The sequence below is a fragment of the Lissotriton helveticus genome, chromosome 1_1 (genome assembly GCF_964261635.1).
Source record: "Lissotriton helveticus chromosome 1_1, aLisHel1.1, whole genome shotgun sequence".
In the NCBI taxonomy this organism is placed as follows: domain Eukaryota; kingdom Metazoa; phylum Chordata; class Amphibia; order Caudata; family Salamandridae; genus Lissotriton; species Lissotriton helveticus.
Genome location: NC_136057.1, coordinates 1,865,871,902 through 1,865,881,536, shown reverse-complemented (window position 1 = coordinate 1,865,881,536; position 9,635 = coordinate 1,865,871,902). Strand labels below are relative to the sequence as shown.

General features: G+C 44.0%; 2 non-coding genes across 2 annotated transcripts; both read left to right on the top strand.

The window, feature by feature from the left end:
* Positions 1-205: 205 nt before the first annotated feature.
* On the top strand, positions 206-320 carry LOC144780180 (U5 spliceosomal RNA). The gene has a single exon (XR_013600725.1). It is a non-coding gene; the product is annotated as a U5 spliceosomal RNA (small nuclear RNA).
* Positions 321-8,653: 8,333 nt separating this feature from the next.
* On the top strand, positions 8,654-8,768 carry LOC144780313 (U5 spliceosomal RNA). The gene has a single exon (XR_013600736.1). It is a non-coding gene; the product is annotated as a U5 spliceosomal RNA (small nuclear RNA).
* The last annotated feature ends 867 nt before the right edge of the window (positions 8,769-9,635 follow it).

Here is a 9,635-nt window from a genome sequence, read left to right as displayed (position 1 = left end):
CATACCCATAATGCCGTGTCATCAGTCTGTCTCGCTTTTGTTTCGATTGTCTCAAAAAGTGTTTTGACAATGTATCGGATTACAAGGTTTCTCACGAGTTGGTTATATTTTGAAGGGGTATCAATGATGGATTTAGTAGAGTAAATCACCCTGACATTCTGTGGATAGCTGTTTCTGGGGCCCATGGTGAGGCTGTGACCTACTCATACTCTGGTTTCTCTTCAAACCGAATAAATCTTTCGCCTTTTACTAAAGATTTCCGTGGAGAGGAACATTAAAGAGTTTCACTCAATTTTTGAAAGCCCTGCTGCTGCAGGGTTACCCTTACTTGGTTAAAAGAATAACATTTACATAAAATGTCTCTTACTATGCATGAGAAAATCTACGTAAATTGACTCTTACTGTGCGTGGGTTGAAGCTGTTCTAATTGTGCTGTCCTACCTCAACGCAGATCGGGCAACGACTTTAACTGACGCGCTTAATTTACAGTCTTCTCATTTGACATATAACAAGAACCTATACGACGCAAACATCGCTCTATCATCTGAAAGGCTTCACTTCTATATACAAGCAGCGCTACAGAACACCAGATAAAGAAGGATCAATTGGTAAAGAAAACACATAACTGTTTTCAATCTGGAGTTTATTTCAATATCAGTCTCATGATTATTGAGATTTGATTGAAATCGCCTCTGTGATTCAAATTCTAAAGGGGCATTAAAATATATACGTGATCAGGAACTGCATAGTTCGAAACGTGTATAATCACCCAAGAAGAGTGCGGCGTATTTGTTCAATCTTTGCTGTGACAAATTACTGCGAGGCTGTCCTTACCTCGCCGCCGGCACCAGCTGTTTGTTGCTCCTCCAGTGAAGGACGTTTTGCAGAATTCATATATATATGTATGTAAAACGTATATTTAAATCATGCCATGAACGCATACGACGTAAACATCGCTCTATGAAAGGCTTCACTTCTATACACAAGCAGCGCTACAGAACACCAGATAAAGAAGGATCAATTGGTAAATAAAACACATAACTGTTTTCAATCTGGGGTTTATTTCAAGATCAGTCTCATGATTATTGAGATTTGATTGAAATCGCCTCTGTGATTCAAATTGTAAAGGGGCATTAAAATATATATGTGTATATATATATATATATATATATATATATGGGACAGCCCGGCTTCAGAATGCCAACACGTAAACAGAGGCATTCACGAATGCTGTTCCCATGCGTTGCATGCACGAGTTCTGTATACCTCATTAAAGCTTCCCCTCTTTGCTTTGCCAGCGCTGGGGATAAAAAGCAGCTAAAAAGAAATGCTTTTTACACTCCTAAACTAACTCCTGCTCACCCCCTTGGTAGCTTGGCACGAGCAGACAGGCTTAATTCAGAGGCAGTGTGTAAAGCATTTGTGACCACATACAGTAACCCAGTGACAACACCACAGATGGACACCACACAGTTGTATATTAAAACGAAGTATTCTTTATATACACAAGACCACAAACGACAAAAATCCACAATAGTATACCTAAAAATGGTAGGGTTAGCTTAGTTCAGTTCAGTTCTTAAGATGCAACACTTTGCGTCAATGTACCTTACGATGCGTTGCGCTTCCACAACAAGCAATGTTGCAGCGATGGAAATGCGCCAAAGTTCCGGTGCGAAAGAAATAAAGATGACGCTCTCTCCTTGATGCGACACGCATCCCGGTGATGCGGCGGCATCTGCTGCGGCGTCGATCCTCTTCTCTGGCGATGCGAGATGCTGTCCTCGATGCGAGCCGCGACAGGCCCTGCAATACGCTTCCCAGTGATGTGGCGGTGTCTGCTGCGACGTCGATCCTCTCTCCTGGCGATGCGAGTTGCTTCCACAACGATGCGAGCCTCGACAGGCCATGCGACACTCTTCTCCGAGATGCGGCGGCGTCTTCTGTGACATCAATCCACTTTTCCTGCGATGAGCCGCGACAGGCCCTGCGACACGCTTCTCGGAGATGCGGCGGCGTCTGCTGCAACGTCGATCCTCTTCAACGGCGATGCGCGGTCCCTCGTGATGTGAAGCGGCAGCTCGACAACACGCTTCGTGTTCTTGAGTCGCGCTTTCAGCTCCTTGCGACACACAAGTCCTCAAAAAAGTCCAGCACCGCTGCAGGCACTTCAGGAAGACTCTTGGGCAGCTGATTGGTGAAGTCTGTTGTCCCCGAGACTTCAGCAGGAGGCAAGCTCTGTTCCAAGCCTTTGGAGATCCTTCACAAGTTGAAAGTAAAGCACACAAAGTTCTTTCTCCTTTCTTTGGCAGTCAGGCAACCACTGCAGGCCAATCCCCCAAGCAGCACTTCAGCTAAGGGATAGTCTCTCCTCAGTTTCTTCAGGTTCCTCTCCTCAGCAAAGTTTTCTTCTTGTATACCAAAAGTGATCTAATTTCTTGGGATCAGGGTCCCAATATTTATACCCCAAAAACATTTGTCCTCTGAAGGCAGAAAGGCCTTTGCCCAGTCAAAACCAGTTGTGAAGCACTCTGTTTACAAGTCTCCTTCTTTCCTTTCACAGTGCAGGGTAGAAACATCAGACGCCCCACAGAAGGTGAAGCCAGCATTGTGGAGGGAAAGCACAGCCCTGGAGCACTTTGTTGACAAGATTCCTTCTCTTCATTCACTGTGCAGGGCAGAGACATCAGCCGCACCACAGGAGGTGGAGCCAGCATTGTGGAAGGCAGGCACAGTCCTATTCAGGTCCCAGGTGCAGCTCCTCCCATCCATCTAGATGCAGATCTCTCTATTCACCACTGGGCTGACTCATTCTCCCTCCTGCAATCCCCCAGCCCTGTCACTCAAACTCCAGACAAGAAATACACAACCTAGCAGAGGCAGGCTTTGGACAGTTAGACAAGAAAATACCTACTTTCTAAAAGTGGTATTTTCAAACAAAGAATGTTAAAACCAACTTCACTAAAATATGTATTTTATCATTCTGAGTTCAGGCATACTAAACTCGAATGTCTACCATGTTCCCTGAGCGAGTAAGATTATAAGAATTTAATAATCTAACTGCCCATTCTGGCCTATGGAGAACAGGTAGCCTTGCAATAGTGGAAAACGAAAAGGGCTGTAATTCACTATTAGGACATGCCACACACACCAGGGCATGTCCTACCTTATAAGGGTCTTTTGGGTGGCACAACCAGTGCTGCAAGCCAATGGTGCCAGGTCTAACCGTTATAATCTGAAAAAATGCTGTACTTTTACTTACAAGTGCTTGCTCTCTGCCATTATCAGTACCAATTTTGGCTGGCTTCACCATAACACAGTCAGGGTCAGCTTAACTACTTAGTCGTGCAGTGCAGTGCAGCAGACTCAAATGCTGCACGGTGCGAGAAGGAGAGAGTAGGAGAAAGCCACATTTACAGAAATATGGCACTCCCCTCTACTGTTGTGGACCATAGACATCTTTGCACCATACTGCAAAGGTGTCTCCGTGAGTCTAACATACGTTTTGTACTGGAAGGATATCCTTCCAGTACAAAATACAATGCTTAGACTAACTTTAAACCTTTTCTCACGTTGTATGTGGGCCAGTGCAGCACACATGCAAAGTTGGAAAAGAAAGGAGAAATAAAAGCATTTCTCCTTCACAGCGCCTGTCTCAAATGGGCGCTATTATCTGACGCTATACCTTGTCTATATTTTTAAGTAAATAGGATTTAGCATAGGAAACCTTGGGTGGTTGCATGGGAACACCCATGCACCACCCATGGGATGCCCCCTTGGCACCACGTACTGCAAAGCAGCGCTATGCGCTGCTTTGCGGTGCTTCCAAGTAATTTTCCAACGTAAAACAGATTTTACGCTGGAAAGGAAATAGGTGCACAAAGATATACCATAGTTTTGGGCCACTTTTGTGATGTAAACAGGGCATAAAATCTTAGTAAACATACCTCTCAGTTTAAGAATCACTGTCCACTCCATTATCACGGGTGGAGCATTTTATTTCTTTAAGCTGAACTATCTATATATAAAACTTTACTTTCTCAAGAGCTTCACTGTGCAAATTTCAGCCAAATCCATATTGACAAGCACAACTTATCGTCTAATACAACTCTGTGGATAAGATGACAATCTACTCATATTTGCCTGATAAAGTCTAGGATTGACACCTGTGCGTTCGGTGCAGTCACAATAACCTCTTCTGTACAAAATCTTCAGATTACCATGTGGTTTGTCAGACCCCCTCCCTCTTAAATATAGGGCTGCTTCAGCCTTCACGGGGAAATGCTGGTTTTAGGCATGCTTCATTTTCACAATAGGAGTTGGGATCCTAAAATCCACCAGCTTCAGATGCTGACAAAAGGACATCCGGTCCCACAGAAATAGAGTCTGTGAAAGTATGAGTCTTATGTGGCATCTATAACCTTAGCTTTAGGATGCCCCATTCCCTCAAAGTACCAAAGTAAACTGAACAAGCAATAAAATGCTTTTGAGCCTTCTACACAAGGTACTCTGGATTCCGGGTTCCCTACTTGGAACACAACATGTACTCAATCCGTTAAACAATCTTTCACGCTTACTTGTAGAATGAGTAAAAATCATAATGAATATCTCTTCAATTAATGTTGTTCTAAGGGGGATCCTGGTGATTCATCAGTAGTGATCACCAGGACCACTTTTCACCTTAACTGTATTGCATCATTATTTAGATCACAATTCAGGAAACTGTGACCCCTCACATGGCATTGACACCAGAAAGATCCTGGGGAGGTTTCTGATGGGAACTGAATGTTGCCTGCATGGTTAAAGGGTGTGTTTCTCTGCCCCGAGTGAATGACTGCATGTATCTGGTACTCTAATTTGGCATTTGTTTGGCCCTGGCATCACATTAATCTAGTGTGCGTGCAGAGGCCTAGGCCTGTCTCTGATATAGGAAGGTCTTGGACTTGTCCTATGACCTGGAGGTGTGCACCACACGTGTCCTCATTTGGTACCAGGCAACCTATTTAATATATATCACAATAATTATTTAGAAATCAAATAATAATGCACAACATGCGCTACTCTTAAGCACACAGACAAAGCATACAAAAAATAGGTTGCCTGCCCCGGCCCTGTCCTGATGAAGACCCCGAAGCAAGGGTACAACTAAATCCTGCGATATTTAGAGGGTCGAAACGTCGACAACCGTCCTTTTTCCGTCAACTTCACCCCAGTCTTGATACACATTGTTGTGTTATGTGGAGTATGATTTTGATTAAGTGATGCTTTGAACCCAATGTTGGTCTATATTCTATTTGACACATGAATTGCCGTTGTGCCATTTGTTTGTTTTTACAGTCACTATTCCCTATCCACACCATCCTCACCTTATCACTTCCCTTTTCCCTTGGGGCACTGCATAGTTTATGAATGCTTATACAATGACATGATATTTAATATATCCCTACATTGTGATTAAATACAGTGCAGGCTCATCTCTTGTCTACTGTCGTAAAAATAATTTGTATGTTTATTAATTGTTTGCTTCTTTGATGGGACCCCCTACTCTCAGTACTGCCACTACCCAGGTCCCAGTGACTCATTTTGGGTGAACCCTGTTGCCATACTCTTACTCTGCTATGCCAGCAGGAAGCCTACTCTTAGTTTTGAGTCAGGAGATGTGCCTCTTAGCAGGCATTCTCGCACACCTACAGTGAAATTGTCTCCACGCCTTGCCTGCTCTGATTGAATACATATGCACGTTGCTCAATTAGCAGATTGATAAATATTAACACTCGAGTGCTTCACGAAAACGGACCGACTCATGAGCTGTGTCACGCTTCTTTCTTTTCAAGCCAGATTGCACGGAGTTGGCTTGCTGCCCCATGAGTACCAGTACTCTCTTTGAGACAAGAAAAAGTTCCGGTACTCAGAGGCAGAACATTTAGAAGTGCCGGTACTCAGTACCGGTGACTATCGGCCCATTTAAAGCACTGGTCAGAGAGCATTTACTAACTTGTTTTATTTGGGAAACGCCAGTGATATAATTATTTTTGGTGTCAGTGAGCGGAGCGCCGGGGGCTAATTTGTTTAATAATGCTGCCGGCTGTCAGTGACACGTGTGCCTCAGTGGCGTAGTGCTACTTCTTGCCAAATCAGAAGCCTGTGTGTGGCATAGTCCACGAGTCAGCACTCTTAATTTTAAATTTAGGCAGCTCATCTCTTAATTTTACATTTAGGCCTCTCATCTCTCATGTGCTCTCTGTGCCTTCAGCCTGGGTGTCCCCTTAGGGGTGTGAGAGGCACAGTAAGGCAGAGAGAGCGCCTCAGAACCCAAGGAGGGCTAGAGTTCCTGGTTGGCAGTGGTGTGTTTAAGAGGCAGAGCAGCGCACACATTCACACATGTAGCATGACCCTACATGAGTTCTATGTGTGTCTGTAGCCTCGGTGTGCCCTTAGGAGTGTGAGAGGCATTATAGGGCAGGGGAGCGCCTCACAACTCAGGAAGGGCTGGAGATGCCAGGGGTCAGTGCCATGACGTGCTTAGAAGCAGAACCCCTCGCACATTTACACCAAAAGCACGAGCTGCACCTGCTCTCTGTGCCTGCAGCCTGGGTGTCCTCTTAGGAGTGTGAAAGGAATGATAGGGCGGATGGCGCGCCCCAGAACTCATGGAGGGCTAGAACTCCTGGGGGTCAGTGGCATGAGGTGCTTGGAAGCAGATCGCCTCACACATTCCCATCTAAGTGCCCTGCCATTTCTGGTGATTTGCTGCAGTTTTAAAGTCTTCTTGGACTTGGGTGTAATTTCTGATATTTATATGTTTGCTCATCTCCGTTGCCTGATTTTGATCGTGAGAAAGTGTCACTCATAGTCATTTAAATGTCACTCATAATTGCAGTGAAATGATAAAAATGTCACACATAGCAACCTGAAACCTTGGCAGCTATGCTAGAGCAGTGCAGCTATGGCGTGTGCTTGCTGCAAACACTGGCAACACAAAAAAATAAGCATTTAAAACATCAAAATGCCAGTGACGTTGTGGTGCAAAGGGCTGGTACCTAGGGCCACCAAAGATACGATTCTGCGGGAGCGCAGTTTCCTGCACAATTATAGGTTTGCCTCCTTTGCCACATAAACGCATCTTCTGCTGCAAATGTAGGTTCTAGCTGAAACCGGTCACAAGCTAATGAAGCAATACCATCACAAAATGCATCGCTTATGCTGCTTAATGTGCCTTGTTGTGCTCCATAATTCAGTCAACCCTGCAACATCATGTGTTCCTTTCCTGTTGCATAATTCAAGTGGTCTTGGATGTACCATATTGCACCAACATCACTACGGGATTAATGGGGAGCATTGTCCGTACCAAATGTAGTGTAACTGCGTGACGTGCACTGCCATACTTAAGTAAATACATTCGCGAATATATAAACTAAGGGGCATACAACACAACAGATCCCCATCACAGATGACGTCCAAGCCCAAGTTTTAACATTCACTATGCTACGGGCACTATGTACAGCAGCCCCACGTGCACTACTTGCAAAGAAAAGCACTCTCCTTCTGCACAACATACCCTCCATTGCCTATGCAGCACTCCTCTCGCCTCCAACAACGGAAATCCCCCTACACATGAATCTGGTCCCACTTCTTGCAGCCAGCGAGACTTCTCCTGCCTTACATCCAAGAAGCCCATAAAACACACAAAGACCGTAGCCTGTTCCAGAATGCTTTAGCCTCTTACACATATACCAAGTCCCTTCCTTGCATCCAACAAACATACGTTCTCCTTTTATTTGCCTGGGCGCATATAATGCAGACTGGGTATGGGGACATACTGTACAAAATTGTATTTTCAATAGCATTTAGAGATTATACGTTTCTGAGTTTAGGAAGGATTCTGCCCAGAAGTCGGTGAAATTAAAGTAGTCAGAGATAGATACTAAAGACTGGGCAGGGTAGGGGGAATTCTTGACACCAGCAGGGGATAGAGAACCCTAAATAGAACATGGCAGTGCTGGAGTACCAAGAAAGTGAACAATATTAACATGGGTGGCGTTCACGTATTTCACAGATAAGCTTAAGTCGGCGGAGAACCGCAAAAGAAAGGATGTTGGGAAAACATATGCTAAAACTACCTATCTCAAGAGCAACACCTTCCTTCCACCCAGCAAACCAATCCCAACATGCTCAAGGCTCCCAATCTACAAAGCACCTGCGAGACCAAAACTTACAACATCCGCAGCATTCTTATACAGTGCCTGCTCCTTTCACCAGGTTGCACCTTAAGCACTCGCCTCCTTAACACCCACAATGTTCCTGTAATCACACCTCACACAAGCCTGCGCGAGGCTCCCAACGCTGCACTGCTCAGAATGAGAAGCGTAAAACGAGCGACGCGAAGGCTTGAGCTGGGAGACTCGAGTGTTGCAGCCTTTCCTGTCACGTGACCGACGACGAAATTTGCATACCCATAATGCCGTGTCATCAGTCTGTCTCGCTTTTGTTTCGATTGTCTCAAAAAGTGTTTTGACAATGTATCGGATTACAAGGTTTCTCACGAGTTGGTTATATTTTGAAGGGGTATCAATGATGGATTTAGTAGAGTAAATCACCCTGACATTCTGTGGATAGCTGTTTCTGGGGCCCATGGTGAGGCTGTGACCTACTCATACTCTGGATTCTCTTCAAACCGAATAAATCTTTCGCCTTTTACTAAAGATTTCCGTGGAGAGGAACATTAAAGAGTTTCACTCAATTTTTGAAAGCCCTGCTGCTGCAGGGTTACCCTTACTTGGTTAAAAGAATAACATTTACTTAAAATGTCTCCTGCTATGCATGAGAAAATCTACGTAAACTGACTCTTACTGTGCGTGGGTTGAAGCTGTTCTATTTGTGCTGTCCTACCTCAACGCAGATCGGGCAACGACTTTAACTGACGCGCTTAATTTACAGTCTTCTCATTTGACATATAACAAGAACCCATACGACGCAAACATCGCTCTATCATCTGAAAGGCTTCACTTCTATATACAAGCAGCGCTACAGAACACCAGATAAAGAAGGATCAATTGGTAAAGAAAACACATAACTGTTTTCAATCTGGAGTTTATTTCAATATCAGTCTCATGATTATTGAGATTTGATTGAAATCGCCTCTGTGATTCAAATTCTAAAGGGGCATTAAAATATATACGTGATCAGGAACTGCATAGTTCGAAACGTGTATAATCACCCAAGAAGAGTGCGGCGTATTTGTCCAATCTTTGCTGTGACAAATTACTGCGAGGCTGTCCTTACCTCGCCGCCGGCACCAGCTGTTTGTTGCTCCTCCAGTGAAGGACGTTTTGCAGAATTCATATATATATGTATGTAAAACGTATATTTAAATCATGCCATGAACGCATACGACGTAAACATCGCTCTATGAAAGGCTTCACTTCTATACACAAGCAGCGCTACAGAACACCAGATAAAGAAGGATCAATTGGTAAATAAAACACATAACTGTTTTCAATCTGGGGTTTATTTCAAGATCAGTCTCATGATTATTGAGATTTGATTGAAATCGCCTCTGTGATTCAAATTGTAAAGGGGCATTAAAATATATATGTGTATATATATATATATATATATATATATATATATATATA